Source organism: Cupressus sempervirens, chromosome 6 (assembly GCF_028749045.1).
Source record: "Cupressus sempervirens isolate cs-2001-9-10 chromosome 6, ASM2874904v1, whole genome shotgun sequence".
Taxonomy (NCBI): domain Eukaryota; kingdom Viridiplantae; phylum Streptophyta; class Pinopsida; order Cupressales; family Cupressaceae; genus Cupressus; species Cupressus sempervirens.
In genome coordinates this window covers 51761720-51780046 of record NC_143123.1, presented here as the reverse complement: position 1 = coordinate 51780046, position 18327 = coordinate 51761720, and the positions used below count along the sequence as shown (strand labels likewise).

At 37.1% G+C, this 18327-nt stretch overlaps 1 pseudogene; it reads left to right on the top strand.

Moving 5' to 3' along the window:
* Window positions 1–11150, top strand: part of LOC149551086 (GDSL esterase/lipase At1g06990-like) — a 41954-nt pseudogene extending 30804 nt beyond the window's left edge.
* The last annotated feature ends 7177 nt before the right edge of the window (window positions 11151–18327 follow it).

Below are 18327 nucleotides of genomic sequence, written 5' to 3'. Positions count from 1 at the left end.
CCAAAGGAATGATGGTTTCAATCGCTCCCGTGATCAAGAGTTTGGAAATCAGAGAGGAAGAGGTAGAGGATGTGGACAAGGAAGAGGAGGTTACTGTGGTACTTGTATCCATTGCAATGAAGAAGGTCATCATGCCTTTGAATGCCCTCAATGATAAGGAAGGACAGATAGGAGGGTTGAGAGTCAAGCTAGGGTTGCTCATGTGGATGAGGATGCACAATCATCACATTCAGAAGATGCAGGAAGAGGAGAGACCTTGGTAAATGAAAGGGTCCTATTAAGTGGTGAGATAGAACCAGGACAAAGGAGGAGTTTGTTCCGTACCAAATGCAAGTGTGAGGATAAATGTTGTGACGTGATCATTCATGGTGGTAGCACAGATAACTTGGTGTCAGAGGAGATGGTCTCTAAACTTAAGCTCAAGAGGAAGAGACATCCCCAACCCTATTCGGATTGTTTGGATGAAAGATGATCATAAAGTCCTGGTAAGTGAACAATGTTTAGTGAAATTCAAAATTGGGAGTTACCATGATGAATTTCTCTGTGATGTTATTCCAATGGATGTTTGCCATCTATTGTTGGGTAGACCATGACAATTTGATAGGAATGCAGTACATGATGGTCATGCAAACACATACTCTTTAACAAAGGATGGAGTTCACCATAAATTGAAGCCCATGAAAAAGGAAGGTGAAAAGGTATACATAGCAGTGCTACAATTTGTCTTGTTGATGGAAGGAAGTTTTTAGATGGCATGAAACATCAGTGTATGTGCTATGCTTTGATTCCTAGGAAAGATAAAGAGAGTAGTAGTGAAATACCACTTGAAGTTTCAGATTTACTAGGGGAGTTTGGAGATATTATCTTTGATAATGTTCCAGAAGGATTGCCACCAGTAAGGCAAATTAGTCACCAGATAGATTTAATTCTAGGAGCTAGTTTGCCTAACAAGGCTGCTCATAGGATGAATCCTATTGAAATTGAGGAGCTAAACAGACAAGTACAGGAGCTATTGAGGAAGGGCTTGATTCGAGAGAGCCTAAGTCCATGTGTAGTACCTGCGGTACTCACGCCAAAGAAGGATGGAGAGTGGAGGATGTGTACAGACTCTCGAGCTATAAATAGGATAACTATCAAGTACCGATTTCCTTTGCCAAGAATGGATGATCTTATGGACTGCTTGAGTGGAGCTCGGTACTTCACAAAGATAGATCTCAAGAGTCACTATCATCAGATACGAATACGAGAAGGAGATGAGTGGAAAAAAACCATCAAGACCAAGGAGGGTCTTTATGAGTGGTTAGCCATGCCCTTTGGATTAATGAACGCCCCAAGCACCTTCATGCGGCTCATGAATGAGGTACTTAAGAAGTTCTTGCAAAAATTTGTTATTGTTTATTTGGATGATATTTTAATTTTCAGCAAGACTTTGGAAGAACATTTATTGCATATTTGTAGTGTCCTCCAAAGGCTAAGGGAAGAGAAACTGTTAATTAATTTGAAGAAGTGTATCTTTGGTAAAAGGGAGTTAGTCTACTTGGGGTTTGTTATATCACCTGAAGGTCTCAAAATGGATCCAGAGAAGGTAAAAGCCATCTTGGAATGGCCTACTCCAAGGTCTGCTACTGAGGTAAGATCATTTCATGGTTTGGTTAGTTTTTGTAAGAAGTTTATAAAGAATTTTTGTGGCATATGTGCACCCCTAATTGACACAATAAGAGGGGATAGAAAAGAGTTCAAATGGACTGTAGTAGCTGCGAGAAGTTTTGAATTGCTGAAGAAGAAGGTAACAAAACAACCTATGTTGGCACTTCCAGATTTTAGAAAAGTGTTCCAGGTGGATTGTGATGCTAGTGGCAGTGCTATTGGGGCTGTATTAAGCCAAGAAGGTAAGCCTATTGCATATTTTAGTGAAAAATTGAATGATGCAAAGAAGAAGTATTATGTTTATGATCAAGAGTTCTATGAAATAGTTCAGGCCTTAAAGAAGTGGAGGCATTATTTGTTGCCAAAAGAATTTTTTTTGTATACTGATCATCAGGCATTACAGTACCTAAATAGCGAAGGTAAATTGAATCAGAGGCATATGAAGTGGGTAGAGTTCTTGCAGAGTTATATATTTGTGTTCAAGCATATAAGTGGAAAATCTAACAGGGTTGCAGATGCACTAAGTAGGAGATAGTTGTTGCTTACAGTAATGCAGGTTGAAGTAGTTGGGTTTTGATGAACTCAAGAATCTGTACCCTGAAGATCCTAATTTTGTTGAAGCATGGAAAGCTTGTAAAGAGCCTATTGCTGTAGACAGAACTAAGTGGTTAGAGTATCTGATTCAGGATGGTATGTTATTCAAGGTTAGTCAATTTTACATTCCAAGGAGTTCCATGAGAGAAAATTTGATTAAGGAGAAACATAGCGGAAGGGATGGTAGGACATGTTGAGATAAGACCATTGCCATTCTTAGAGAATATTATTTTTGGCCTTAGATTTCACAAGATGTGAAGAATTTTGTACAGAGTTGCCAAGTTTGTCAAGTTTCCAAGGGATTTAGCCACAATACTGGACTGTATCAGCCCTTGCCTGTTCCATCAAAGCCATGTGAGTAGATAAGTATGGATTTTGTTCTTGGATTTCCAAGGACACAAAGGGGTAATGACTCAGTATTTGTGGTGGTTGATAGGTTCTCCAAAAATGGCACATTTCATTCCATGCCACAAAACTCATGATGTTGTCCATATTGCAGACTTGTTTTTCAGAGGGGTGGTAAGACTAATGGTCTTCCAAGGAGTATAGTTTCTGAAAGAAATACTAAATATGTGGGGTATTTTTGGAGGACATTGTGGAAGAAGTTGAAAATAGACTTGAAATTCAGTTCCACACATCACCCACAGACTGACGACCAAATAGAAGTGGTAAACAGAAGTCTGGGCAATTTGCTGAGATGCTTAGTTGGGGATAAGCCCAAGGGATGGGATTTGATTCTACCACAAGTAGAGTTTTCTTACAATAACTCTGTAAATAGGAGTACTGGAAAATCACCATTCCAAATTGTCTATGGAAGTAGCCCAAGGACTGCATCGGAATTGAGGAAGTTAGAACAAGGGGAGAGGACAAGTGTTGAAGCTGAGGAATTTGCTGAACATATCAAGCGTCTACATCAGGAGGTTCAAGCACACATTACCAAGATGAATCAAGAGTATAAAGCTAGGGCTGACCAAAGGAGAAGACACAAGGAATTCCAAGTAGGGGATCTAGTCATGGTGCACTTATGAAAAGAAAGATTTCCAGCCGGTACTTACAACAAGCTGAAAATGAAGAAATTTGGCCCCTGCAAAATTCTGAAGAAACATGACTCAAGAAATGCATATGAGGTGGAGCCACCAGGTGGTATTCACATTTCTCCTATTTTCAACATTGCAAACTTAATAGAGTATCATGATGATGGTTCAGATGAGGAGCTGGTGTTAGAGCCATGTCTGATTCCTGCTTCTAAGAAGGAGGAGATAGAAGACATTCTAGATCATCGTGTGGGTAGAAGTACCAGAAATAGGCAGTATGAAGAGGAGTATTTGGTCAAATGGAAAGGAAGGTAGATCGAGGACTCAACTTGGATTTCAGTAGCTGAGGTTTCCCATTTGGGATTTTCACTACCATTTATAAAGTGATAGGGTCACTTTTCAATCTACCCTGGGTGTCTAATGCAGGAGCATCGAGAGGTATAAGGGCAATCCTATGTCACCCAAAAAAATGTACTTAGACTTAGTTTCTATTTCATGTGTTTTCATTTCTAGATACCAATTTGAGTCAAATAAAGGTTCTAACTCTCACAGTTCCACTATCAGTGTTCTAGGATAGAGTATTTGAACACCTTGGGATACGTGTAAATGCAAAAAAATAGGAGTATGTAATTGAGCCATCATTTTGGTGAACTAAGAGGTGTAAATTAGCTAGATGGATGTAATTGTAATTTAGAGCATTCCAGAAAAATAATCAGGTCAAAAGGCCCCATGGTTTGAAAGTTATCGTAGTTTTTCAAATTTTGGAGACCTCCTAAGAATGCTTCAAAGTCAAGTTAGGGGCATTAAATGACCTCGAGAAGGGCCAAAAAATGGGGGAATAGAAAAGCTTGTTCATAGGGCTATAGAGTGCTTCGAGGGCTTTCCGAAAATGTAAATGATTCGTCAATCGGAGCTACAGTTCAAAAGTTATGCCTCCCGAAAGTTTAGTTACCATTTCTAAATTCTTCTAGATTTGCGTCGAATTCTAACGCAGCTTTTGGAGCTTTCTATTTGGTTGGTGGATGCCTACAAGCACTTTCTAAAATATATTCCTAGTCGTTAACCCTCCAGGGTCTATTTAAGGACATTTTCTGGGATTGTAAAAGGCAGTTCAGATTGGAGTTTGAGAGGAGGTACTAAAAGGAGAAATTATCTCCAGATTTATGCTATTGTAAGCCCTTAGGGCATGTTTTGAAGTCTATTTTCTCTGTACTGAATGTACTAGCTTATTTTCATAGTTAATACAATTTCCCTTTTTCTTGTTGTGTCCATTTTGTGCTTGGGTCGTGTCCCCATCAAGTGGTATCAGAGCTGGTTTTCCTGAGTGTGTAGACAGAGCACCGACTGTGAGGCAGTTTGCACCAGGACTGTGTAGTTGTGAGTTCAAGTTAGAAGATGCATCCATGAAGAGAGCGTGGCAGAAGGGCCAGAGCTATTAATCCTGAGGAGGATAGAGCCCTCCAAAGGCAGCTACAGGCATTGCAAGAGGAGATCCATAGAGGAGCAAATGCTCTTGTAGGTGACGACAGTGAGGATGACAATGAAGAAGAAGAAATGGGACCAGAAGGGGAATTTGTCAGGGAAGTTCTGAACTAAGCAGAGGAAAGGCTTTTTAGGGCCATTACTAAGTTTGGGAAAAGACCTACAATTAAAGTGGGTGTATTTTCAGGAAATCTAAAACCAGATGAGTTGATCGATTGGATCAATGACCTGGAAGAATACTTTGAGTATGAAGATATCAGGGACCCAGATAGGGTTAAGTTTGCAAAGGCCAAACTGAAAGGCCATGCCAAAATCTAGTGGCAAGATGTCCAATTGGAAAGAAACAAAAGAGGAAAGGAGAAGATCACAAGGTGGGACCGCATGGTGGAAAAATTGAAGAAGCAGTTCATTCCTGTGGACTACGAGCTTGATTTGTTTAAGAAGATGCATGGGTTAAAGCAAGCAGGAAGATCAGTCCAAGAATATACAAAGGAGTTTTATCGACTTTTGATTAGAGCAGGGCATGCAGAAGCAAATAAGGAGAAGGTTGCTCATTATATCAGTGGGTTGCGACCTAGCATCTATTAGGAATTAAGTCTGGTAAGAATGACCAACATTGAAGAGGCATACTAGTTTTCCCTACAAGTCAAAGAGAAGCTGAATAAAAGGTTTTAAGGGAGACAAATAGGGCTTTTTATAGGAGGAAGGGGAAGTGGTAGGTCATCTGGAGGCCGAAATGAAACCCAAAAGAAAAATGAAGATGTCGGTACTAGCAGGAACCAGAGGAATGAGGGTTTCAACCACTCCCATAATCAAGACTTTGGAAATCAGAGAGGAAGAGGTAGAGGATGTGGACAAGGAAGAGGAGGCTTCTGCGGTACCTATTTTCATTGCAATGAAGAAGGTCATCGTGCCTTTGAATGCCCTTAATGACAAGGAACGACATATAGGAGGGTTGAGAGTCAAGCTAGGGTTGCTCATGTGGATGAGGATGCACAATCATCACATTCAGAAGATGCAGAAAGAGGAGAGACCTTGGTAAATGAAAGGTTCCTATTAAGTGGTGAGATAGAACCAGGACAAAGGAGGAGTTTGTTCCGTACCAGATGCAAGTGTGAGGATAAATGTTGTGACGTGATCATTGATGGTGGTAGCAACGATAACTTGGTGTCAGAGGAGATGGTATCTAAGCTGAAGCTCAAGAGGGAGAGACATCCCTAGCCCTATTGGATTGCTTGGGTGAAAGACGATCATAAAGTCCTGGTAAGTGAACAACATTTAGTGAAATTCAAAGTTGGGAGTTACCATGATGAAGTTCTCTGTGATGTTATTCCAGTGGATGTTTTCCATCTATTGTTGGGTAGACCATGGTAGTTTGATAGGCATGCAGTATATGATGGTCATGCAAACACATACTCTTTAACAAAGGATGGAGTTCACCATAAATTGAAGCCCATGAAAAAGGAAGGTGAAAAGGTATGTAGCTATGCTAGGATTTGTCTTGTTGATGGAAGGAAGTTTTTAGATGGCATGAAACATCAGCATATGTGCTATGCTTTGATTCCTAGGAAAGATAAAGAGGGTAGTAGTGAAATACCACTTGAAGTTTCAGATTTACTAGGGGAGTTTGGAGATATTATCTCTGATAATGTTCTAGAAGGATTGCCACCAGTAAGGCAAATCAGTCATCAGATATATCTAATTCCAGGAGCTAGTTTGCCTAACAAGGCTGCTCATAGGATGACTCCTACTAAAACTGAGGAGCTAAACAGACAGGTGCAGGAGCTATTGAGGAAGGGCTTGATTCAGGAGAGCCTAAGTCCATGCGCAGTACCTGCAGTACTCGCACCAAAGAAGGATGGAGAGTGGAGGATGTGTACAGACTCTCGAGCTATAAATAGGATAACTATCAAGTACCAGTTTTCTTTGCCAAGAATGGATGATCTTATGGACTGCTTGAGTGGAGCTCAATACTTCACAAAGATAGATCTCAATAGTGGCTATCATCAGATACGGATACCAGAAGGAGATGAGTGGAAAACAGCCTTCAAGACCAAGGAGGGTCTTTATGAGTGGTTAGTCATGCCCTTTGGATTAACGAACGCCCCAAGCACCTTCATGCAGCTCATGAATGAGGTACTTAAGAAGTTCTTGGGAAAATTTGTTATTGCTTATTTGGATGATATTTTAATTTTCAGCAAGACTTTGGAAGAACATTTATTGCATATTCGTAGTGTCCTTGAAAGGCTAAGGGAAGAGAAACTGTTTATTAATTTGAAGAAGTGTATCTTTGCTAAAAGGGAGTTAGTCTACTTGGGGTTTGTTATATCACCTGAAGGTCTCAAAATGGATCCAGAGAAGGTAAAAGCTATCTTGGAATGGCCTACTCCAAGGTCTGCTATTGAGGTAAGATCATTTCGTGGTTTGGTTAGTTTTTATAGGAAGTTCATAAAGAATTTCAGTGGCATATGTGCACCCCTAACTGACACAATAAGAGGGGATCGAAAAGAGTTCAAATGGACTGCAACAGCTGCGAGAAGTTTTGAATTGCTGAAGAAGAAGGTAACTGAACAACTTGTGTTGGCACTTCTAGATTTTAGAAAAGTGTTCCAAGTGGATTGTGATGCTAGTGGCAATGCTATTGGGACTGTATTAAGCCAAGAAGGTAAGCCTATTGCATATTTTAGTGAAAAATTGAATGATGCAAAGAAGAAGTATTATGTTTATGATCAAGAGTTCTATGCAATAGTTCAAGCTTTAAAGAAATGGAGGCATTATTTGTTGCCAAAAGAATTTGTTTTGTATACTGATCATCAGGCATTACAGTACCTAAATAGCCAAGGTAAATTGAATCAGAGGCATATGAAGTGGGTAGAGTTCTTGCAAAGTTATACATTTATGTTGAAGCATAGAAGTGGAAAATCTAATAGGGTTGTAGATGCACTAAGTAGGAGACAGTTGTTGCTTACAGTAATGCAGGTTGAAGTAGTTGGGTTTGATGAACTCAAGAATCTGTACCCTGAAGATCCTAATTTTGCTAAAGAATGGAAAGCTTGTAAAGAGCCTGTTGCTATAAACAGAACTAAGCAGTTAGACTATCTGATTCAGGATGGTATTTTATTCAAGGGTAGTCAATTGTACATTCCAAGGAGTTCCATGAGGGAAATTTTGATTAAGGAGAAATACAGCGGAGGGATGGCAGGACATTTTGGTCAAGATAAGACCATTGCCATTCTTAGAGAACATTATTTTTGGCCTTAGATTTCATAGGATGTGAAGAAGTTTGTACAGAGTTGTCAGGTTTGTCAAGTTGCCAAGGGATTTAGCCACAATACTGGACTGTATCAGCCCTTGCCTATTCCATCAAAGCCATGTGAGGAAATAAGTATGGATTTTGTTCTTGGATTGCCAAGGACACAAAGGGGTAATGACTTAGTATTTATTGTGGTTGATAGGTTCTCCAAAATGGCACATTTCATTCCATGCCACAAAAATCATGATGCTATCCATATTGCAGACTTGTTTTTCAGAGAGGTGGTAAGACTACATGGTCTTCCAAGGAGTATAGTTTCTGACAGAAATACTAAATTTGTGGGGTATTTTTGAAGGACATTGTGGAAGAAGTTGAAAACAGACTTGAAATTCAGTTCCACACATCACCCACAGATTGACGGCCAAACAGAAGTGGTAAACAGAAGTCTGGGTAATTTTCTGAGATGTTTAGTTGGGGATAAGCCCAAGGGATGGGATTTGATTCTACCACAAGCAGAGTTTTCTTACAATAACTCTGTAAATAGGAGTACTGGAAAATCACCATTCCAAATTGTATATGGAAGTAGCCCAAGGACTACACCGGAATTGAGGAAGTTAGAACAAGGGGAGAGGACAAGTGCTGAAGCTGAGAAATTTGCTGAACATATCAAGCGTCTACATGAGGAGGTTCAAGCACACATTACCAAGATGAATCAAGAGTATAAAGCTAGGGCTGATCAAAGGAGAAGACATAAGGAATTCCAAGTAGGGGATCTAGTCATGGTGCACTTACAAAAAGAAAGATTTTCAGCTGGTACTTACAACAAGCTGAAAATGAAGAAATTTGGCCCCTGCAGAATTCTGAAGAAACATGACTCAAGAAATGCATATGAGGTGGAGCTACTAGGTGGTATTCACATTTCTCCTATTTTCAACATTGCAGACTTAACAGAGTATCATGATGATGGTGCAGATGAGGAGCTGGTGTTAGAGCCATGTTCAATTCCTACTTCTAAGAAAGAGGAGATAGAAGACATTCTAGATCATCGTGTGGGTAGAAGTACTAGAAACAGGCAGTATGAAGAGTATTTGGTCAAGTGGAAAGGACGGTCGATTGAGGACTCAACTTGGATTTCAGCAGCTGAGGTTTCCCATTTGGGATTTCCCCTACCATTCATAAAGTGACAGGGTCACTTTTCAATCTACCCTGGGTGTCTAATGCAGGAGCATCCAGAGGTATAAGGGTAATCCTGTGTCACCCAAAAAATGTACTTAGACTTAGTTTTTGTTTCATGTGTTTTCATTTTTGGATACCCATTTGAGTCAAATAAAGGTTCCAACTCTCACAGTTCCACTATCAGTGTTCTAGGATAGAGTATTTGAACACCTTGGGATACGTGTAAATGCCGAAAAATAGGAGTATGTAATTGAGCCATCATTTTGGTGAACTAGGAGGTGTAAATTGGCTAGATGAATGTAATTGTAATTTAGAGCATTCAAAAAAAAAAAATCAGGTCAAAAGGCCCCACGGTTTGAAAGTTATCGTAGTTTTTCAGATTTTGGAGACCTCCTAAGAATGCTTCAAAGTCAGGTTAGGGGCATTAAATGACCTTGAGAAGGGCTGAAAAATGAGGGACGAGCAAAGCTTGTCCATAGGGCTATAAAGCACTTCGAGAGCTTTTCAAAAATGTAAACGGTTCGTCAATCGGAGCTACGGTTCAAAAGCTATGCCTCCCGAAAGTTCGGTTACCGTTTCTATATTCTTCTAAATTTGCGTCGACTTCTAACGCAACTTCTGGAGCCTTCTGTTTGGTCGGTGGATGCCTACTAGCACTTTCTAGAATGTATTCATAGTCCTTAACCCTCCAGGGTCTATTTAAGGACATTTATGGCATTGTAAAAGGCAGTTCGGAGTGGAGTTTGAGAGGAGATACTAAAAGGAGAAATTATCTCCAGATTTATGCTATTGTAAGCCCTTAGGGCATGTTTTGAAGTCTATTTTCTCTGTACTAAATGTACTAGCTTATTTTCACAGTTAATACAATTTCCCTTTTTTCTGTTGTGTCCATTCTGTGCTTGGGTCGTGTCCCCATCAACAATTTTCCTTTGGGCCTATAAAAGTAACATAGAATAAGGACCAAAGATACATCAAATGCCCTAAAATAATTTCAATATGCTTCATATATTAAGTGCATTAGTTAAGCATCATTGAGTGGAATGTTGTATAAGTTGTTTATACATATTTCTCCAATGAACATAACTTACTTCCATTGAAAGATATGTATATATATACATTTCTCGAATTAACAAGTATAGTTAGCATAAGATAATACAAACAATAAATATATATGATTCTTCAACAACATTTACACGTATAAGATAATACACCATAACCAAATAATAGCAATCCGCTCACTAATCGACTAATTATACCATCTAAATTTCAGACCATCCCTACTCTCTTACTCTAACACTAACACTTAATTTAATATTTACCTAAATCATTTCTTCTACTAATTGAACTTCATGTTTACAAGTCTATCATTAATGGACTAGTTCACGTTGTATCCTAACACCGAGTCTTTAATATTTTACTACCACTATACTAAATCCCTACACAATTAACTAGCTTTATAACTTTTGAGATGACCATACTAAAATATTAAATCTCCATATACGTTGACAATCTTACTTAAAAATATTTGACTCAATAATTTTAGGATAAATATATGAATTAGTATATATAGCACATAAGAATGTAAACTCGAAGGAAGCGAATGAGTGGATGCCATTGAAGATGGGCTGTCGTTGAATAATGAAACATTGCGACATCTTTTCATCTCCCTGCTAAAAACAAAACTCAAAAAGCACTTTCATCGGCCATCGGAGGCGTGCAGTGATACAATTCTACCTTCTCAAGTCAATTCGAGAGGACAGAATAGAAACACGTTCGTTTGTCTTCTTAGAAAGACTCTTGAAGTGTGAAATTTCACAGCACAGACGGAGGTACAGTTCACGGTAATGGAAAGCGGATGTGTGAAAGCTGGATGTGTTACGGAGTTTTATTCGAAGATGTGGCCCCGGGCACCCAAGTTGTCAGCTTTGAGTGTGCCGGTTAAGCCCGGCCCTGAGGGAGACTGAACCTATAGTATATAGATAAGTAGGAGATAATTTTCACAGCAAGTCAAATTGTTATATTGCGATAAGTAGGAGATAATTTCCACAGCAAGTCAAATTGTTATATTGCTATCAAGATTAAACTATGTGATTTTGAGTCAAACTCATTGACCCATGTTTTCATGAGTAGTGATTCAACATGAATCCATCTCTCATGAGAATAAATGGAACACTTAGCACTCATTGGATCTAGGTGATGCTCACAGGGGTGAAGCACCGAGACTTCCCGAGAGGTCACCCATCCCAGTACTACTCTAGCCTGAGCGCACTAGTTCATAAGGCACATCACTTGGTGAAGGTTTTGCAAATGGGATTGCAAGCTTTGGGTTTAACCATAGAGGAAACTCCGTAGTTAAGCGCAGTCAGACTGGAGTAGTACTGGAATGGGTGACCTCTCGAGAAGTCCCGATGCTTCACCCCTATGAGCATCACCTAGATCCAATGAGTGCTAAGTGTTCCATTTATTCTCATGAGAAATGGATTCATGTTGAATCACTACTCATGAAACATGAGACGTATAGTATATAGTTTAAACAAATCAATACATGCCTCTTCAGCACACATAGGAGACACTGAATAGTTTTGAGGATACCCAATGGTCAAAGAAAATAGCCAAGGCATGAACATCATTGAAGGTCTAGACTACATAAGATAGTAATCACCGAACGGGATTGCACGTAAATATTAGGCTCCACGTAAATATTGCACGTGAAGAGATTAATGTCCAGAGATAAGACTTACTAATCCAGTTTTTACCTTTCCTAACATTTTTTTGCCTGGCTTGAAGAATGAATGTCTAAGATTGTGGAATAAATATAAATGTATTTATCACATTTAGTAAGAATGGGGTCGCAAATTATTATTTGACTGTATACTCATACATTTAGATGTTGAACATTTGACAGTTAGGTGGGCGATGAGATGAATCTAGCGCTTACAAGCTCACGAGTTGACTGCTTTGCAACCGACTATATCTTGCTCGAACAGAGACAACTTGAGGTTCCCACCTCCCACCTACTTTATTGGGGCATTCTTATTTGGATCTGATCCCTTGACAAAGACATGGGACGGAAGATAGAAATGGATGTGATTGTACATATGCCAATGTCCTTGAAAGATATGTGCATCCAATTGGAGCCCAGGAGATGGACTAAATGAATAATTTAAGAAAATGACACCAAGCATTAATTCAATCAAGCTTTGCCTTGTCCACCGAAACCAGTTTAATAATAATTATAATAAAAGGTGGTCTTAGTCAAAAACATGTTTGAATTCGAGGGGAAAACGACTTGTAATAATTTGAAGAATGCCGGGTAAAATATCCGGACGTATGCCGTGGAGAATTTGAAGATCAGAGTAAAGTAGAAAAATGCCAAACGACGACCTTATATATATGCACCTCAACTCTGTCTTCTGCATTTCCTGCATTTCATTTCTAGGTTGGAAGAGTTTTCCTACCTTTCATTTCTAGGTTGGGTGAGTTTTCCTACATTTCTCCTCTCCCTTCCATTTTTACGAAATTTTGCTATGAGTTTAGATTTTGGTTTGATAGACATTTTTCCTTTCTTGAGCTCGGAGTTACTTACAGAGGACTCTGGGACATGTATTCTAGGAATCACAAATTTAATTTGTTTATTTTTTCTTTCTTCAGCTCGGAGTTTGTGATTTGTAAATTTCTCAAAGAGAAGATTGGGTTTTGTATTCTGGAAATTCACAGCGATAAATTCAGTGATTCTCTATGTTGCTGCAATTAGCTTCAAATTCAGTTTTAGTTTAATATGTTTTTCTTGGCTATTGCCGTGATCAGATTTCCCATACCTACCTCGCCTTGGGCATGAACAGTCACAATATTACCGTTCCTCCCTCTTTCCCTCACTCTTTCAAAAGTATTTAATCAACATTTTTGAAAGAGAACGGGGTGGTACGTGCTAATTTGCGTTAGTTAGATTGGATTTGGCCACATTCCCAACACTTAGGAAATCAGATTCACTCTCTGAATTAAAAAAAATCTCCAAGAAAATTGGATCTTTCTTTCAATGATTTGTCAGGCTGTAGAATCTCAAGCAAAGGCAAGAAACACAGAAAATGCAGACACACAATTCAATTGACACACAATAAATTTATTTAATTTAATGAACTCCCCTGTTTTGGGGCAGAGCAATCTGTTTTTTATTGGATGTTTTCTAGTTCGTTTTATATTAAGTATTGATTCTTATAAGACGGCAGCATAGAGCATCCTGTAGATTTAAGATTTTTTAAGTTTTCTAGATTTTCTTGGCTTTAGTCCTTAAATGTTGCAGCTCGATTATTTTCGTTTGATTACCTGATTTTTGAAATTTTGTGATACTCTGTGTTGATTTCTGTCCTGCTGTACTCTCCTAGAGATTCTGTAGTAGGCCCTTTGGTGGGGATCGGTCAAAAATCATGTTTTATGAAGATAAATATCATACATTACGCCTTTCTGACTTTCTAATAGGTCATAAACTGTGATGAATTTTTTTACAGGATTTGAATTGAACACTTAAATTTTTAGCAGCCATGGCGAACACGGAGCCAGTTCACCACCACAATGGCACGCCGGTACCAGACATGGTTTTCTTTAACAAAGGAGAACCACAAAATGCAACGCAAATGATATCTGCAGCTCCATCACAAAGTGCAAGCCAAATGGTCTATGCAGCTCTTGCATTGGTAGCTCTAACTTTGGTCGCCTTGGATATGATGCCAGATCTTGATTTCCTCTATCGAATCATTGTGAAGAAGAAATGGGCTGTTCCTACTGCATTTGTAGCTATTTTGATCTGTTGGCTGACTTGGGCCTAGATAAATTGGGAAGAAATTAAGCTTGAAAAACTAAGTCAGTTCCAACTTTTTCACATTATTAGCATAGGAATCAAGTCTTAATGTGTGATGTTTAAACTGTTCGAGAAAGGAGTATGAAGATATAAAGTATGATTTCTCTTCTCATATATGTTGTGAAATATTTTGTTAGTACTATGATCGTCTTTCTTTGGTGAATTTCATACATCGGTATTGTGTAAAAGCCATGGATTGAATTTGCTTTGTATAAGGTCATCGAAGAATTATTCTAAATATATTGAAGGAACTATGTTTAAAAGGTCTTGTTTACTTTTTTTTAATGATGTTCATATGAAAAATATTTCACCCAAGTCGGTGAGGGAAAGTTTCAATTTGTGTAGTTAGGCTTAAATATGTAAACATTAGGAAGTTTGCGCATAATAAATATCAAAGGATAACAAGAAATTGAAAACAAAAGATTTTCTTCATAACATTAACTAAAATAAGTGCATTTGTAAAGGTATGTTTGATTTTCTCTATTTTATAGATATAGGCACACTCTCTCTAAACACAAGATTTTCTTCGTAACATTACATTAAACTAAAGTAAGTGTATTTGTAAAGGTGTGTTTGAGGTAATTAGAATGTGCCCCCTTTTTGGTATGGTTGTGTGAGCAACCACTTAGTGCTAAAAGGGTTAGGAATCACCTTTTAATAATGATTAGTGAGTGATTAGTAAAAGTATTAGGCTCAATGGGTGAGGTGATGGGTGTAGGTTCAGATCTATAATCACCCAAAATTTTAATCATTATATTTTATTTTTATCATTTGTCATTATTTGTAAAATTTGTTTGACAATAAATCCTCAAAAATAAATTTACATTAGGTGTAGTACTGGGTTTCAATTTGTGCAGTCAGGCTTAAATATGCAAACATTAACAGGTTAGCACATAATAATATCAAAGGATAAACAAGAAATTGAAAACACCAGATTTTCTTTATAACATCAGATTAAAACTAAAATAAGTGCATTTGTAAAGGTGTGTTTGATTTGCTCTATTTTATAGATATGGACAGTTCTCTCTAAACACAAGATTTTCTTAATAACATCAGATTAAACTAAAATAAGTGTATTTATAAAGGTGTGTTTGATTTGCTCTATTTTATAGATATGGACATGCTCTCTCTAAACACAAGAAAACAAATCTCCAAATGGCTTTTGCTTGATAATGGGTACAAGCTACAAATGTAAACCAATGGATGGAGGAAGCATTCAAGAGCTAGTATCAAGAACTAGTCTCAAACTTCAAACATTGAAAATTGATATAGAATCAATATTAAAGCTATGAATGATATGCAATTAAGAACTAGATATGATTCATATATACCAAATTGAAGACAAGAATTTCTATGATAGTACTAAAATTGCTCTAGAAAACTAAGATAATAATAATGTGATTCTAAGAGAGATCATTTCCTCTTGGCAAGGGCTCTATTTATAGGTTTTTGGAGCAAGTTGAGGGGCTTGGATGAGGTGGCACCTTTATGTCATCCATATAGGAGACACATGGGTGAGGATAATAACATGTAAAAGGAAAAATGTTCACATATGTGTGAGTAACTTGGGATGGTAACTTGTCTATGACAATTGAGGATAAGGGTATAAGAAAGTGGAGGCTCAAGATTTGAAACATGAAAGGGGACACAAGTGTAAGAGAAATGACTTCCATTTGAGGTAATGAGAATGTGCCCCCTTTTTGGTATGGTGGTGTGAGCAACCACTTAGTGCTAAGAGGGTTAGGAATCACCTTTTAATAATGATTAGTGAGTGATTAGTAAAAGTATTAGGCTTACTGGGTGAGGTGATGGGTGTAGGTTCAGATCTGTAATCACCCAAAATTTTAATCATTATATTTTATTTTTATCATTTGTCATTATTTGTAAAATTTGTTTCACAATAAATCCTCAAAAACAAATTTACATTAGGTGTAGTACTGGGTTTCACAATCTTCTAAGTCAGATTCACCATTGCAAACACTTCTACAAGAGATATAAATATTTCATTATAGCGTGATGATAAATAATCTACAAAATCTATACTTATCATGTGATGATAAATAATCTACAAAATCTATACTTATATACATGAGAGAAAATTGAGAGCATATATTAGATGTGAGGTTAGGTACAACTATCAGCCAACTACTTGGAATGAGAAATGATAAAATATACCTAACATTAATAAAAAAATAGTATTGACAAAAATGGTATGTTTTCATATTACTCATGAATATCCATTGTCACAAACTTCAATTATCAAACTTTTCAATCCTTGCCACTTGCCCTCTTCAAATCCTTCTACACTCTACAGCTTATCACACCTAACAACCATTTTTCTTGCACAATTTCTTGCTCTTCTTTTGGAGGGTTTTCATTTTGATTTTTTTGATTAGGTTGGGTATTTGGTGGTTGATTATTCACATTTCCTGATAAGAGACCAATTGCATTTTAAATAAATAAACAAATTTGAAGCAAAACTAAAAAAATACAAGACTGATGATCTTGATCTTGATTTTCAATGAAGAGGAGCCATTTTGAGGAGGAGAGAGAAAATTCTTCAACTTCAACAAATCGTGTGCGCGCTATTGAGGGGAAAGAAGAAACTAGCACAAACAAATAAGGGAAAATAGAATGGGTCATAGGTTTGCAGCCCATTTATAGAGTTTTTAAAAAGCCCACACACGCTTTTAGAAATTTTGAAATTTTAGTTGTGTCATCTTTTTGGCACCACAACTTGGTGCATTTTCCCTAAGACATTGTGTAACTTCATTGATCATTTTTTTTCAATTGCATCAAGATCCACAAATAATTATCCATCATTGAAAGGAACTTGAAAATTGTTAGGATTGATACTCTTGATTCCATAAAAATGCTTGAAAATGAATTTCTTTACTTTTCAGTTACATTTTAAAATAAATTTCTTTACTTTTCAATTACACTTTGAGTTTTAAAAAAAATTGGCACTATACAATATTGCCAACAAATACAAAAACTTGATACAATCTCCTCATGCCCAAACTACCACCAAGGGTAAGAACTATGGCACAAGTGCCACTTGTTATTATTATGTATTGAGATTTATTATTATTATGTGTTAAAGTTATAGAGTTGATTCCAATCTAAGACCTCCCACATTAGCAACTCACAATTTATCATTGTGTTGTAGGCTCTTGCCTATTTTCATTCAAGTGATACAAATTTACTCAAATTGACGAACAATTATACATTTAATGTAATATAGAGTTTTAGTTTCATTTTTCTATTAAGATTGAATGGAAACAAAATATAGAAAGATTCTACTCAAATCTAGATTTTAGTTTTAAACTTGTTTTAAGATTGTTGATGATTCATTAAATAATATAAAATTTTAAACTTAATTTAATAAAGAAAAGTGAATTGATTTGCATTCGCTATAAATGTTTAAATGACTCAAAAATAAAATATTAATTCATAACTATAAATTGTGTGTCAATGAGCCCTTGGTCTACTGGTGAAGTTGAATGGCTCACAAAGAGCCCACTAGGGATCAAGTCTTGTTGAGTGGAAGGCTCTGACATCATAAGGGATGAGGTCAAGATTATACCTCGAGTGATTTTGATAGCGTGGATGCCCCTGAGTCCTTGGCTTTGAGATGAAGAGGTTTTAGGCATAAGTAGGCATGTATCAAGTCCCTAAATCATCTATGTGGTGCCCTTCGCTAATTGGTAGCTTGCAGGCTTCATACCTCCTTAGGTTGCCTCACAGGTCTAGACCCTCCATAAAAAAAAGGGTATAAATTTTACTATACTAAAACTACTTTTACTAAATGCTACACAATATAAGTTTAACTTCAATTAAGAATTTATTAATAATATACAATAAGTATAATAAAGATCAATTAAGGTTCAATCTAGATCAAGAAATACAAGAGATAACGAAAATAAACTAATCCAAGAAATAAAAATAGAAATGTTGAAAGTTACTATTTAGTAAAACTCAAGTATAATTATTTATGAAATTAAAAAAAATTAATAGATATTGAAATTAAAATTTCTTCACTCTGACTCAATAAAAGTAAAGAGAAAGAGGGAGAGAGGATCTGGGTTGGAACTTGTTTCAATAAGAAATGATGTATGGTCTATTTGTGCATGCATGAATGATGATGCCGACATTTTAAAACATCCAAAGTGGTTTGAAGATTAGATGTGCTAAATTGTGATTTGAATGAATGGATAATGTTGAAAATTTGGTAGGCACTTATACACACAATCTTATTTTTCACAAATTAAGTGTCAAATCTATGT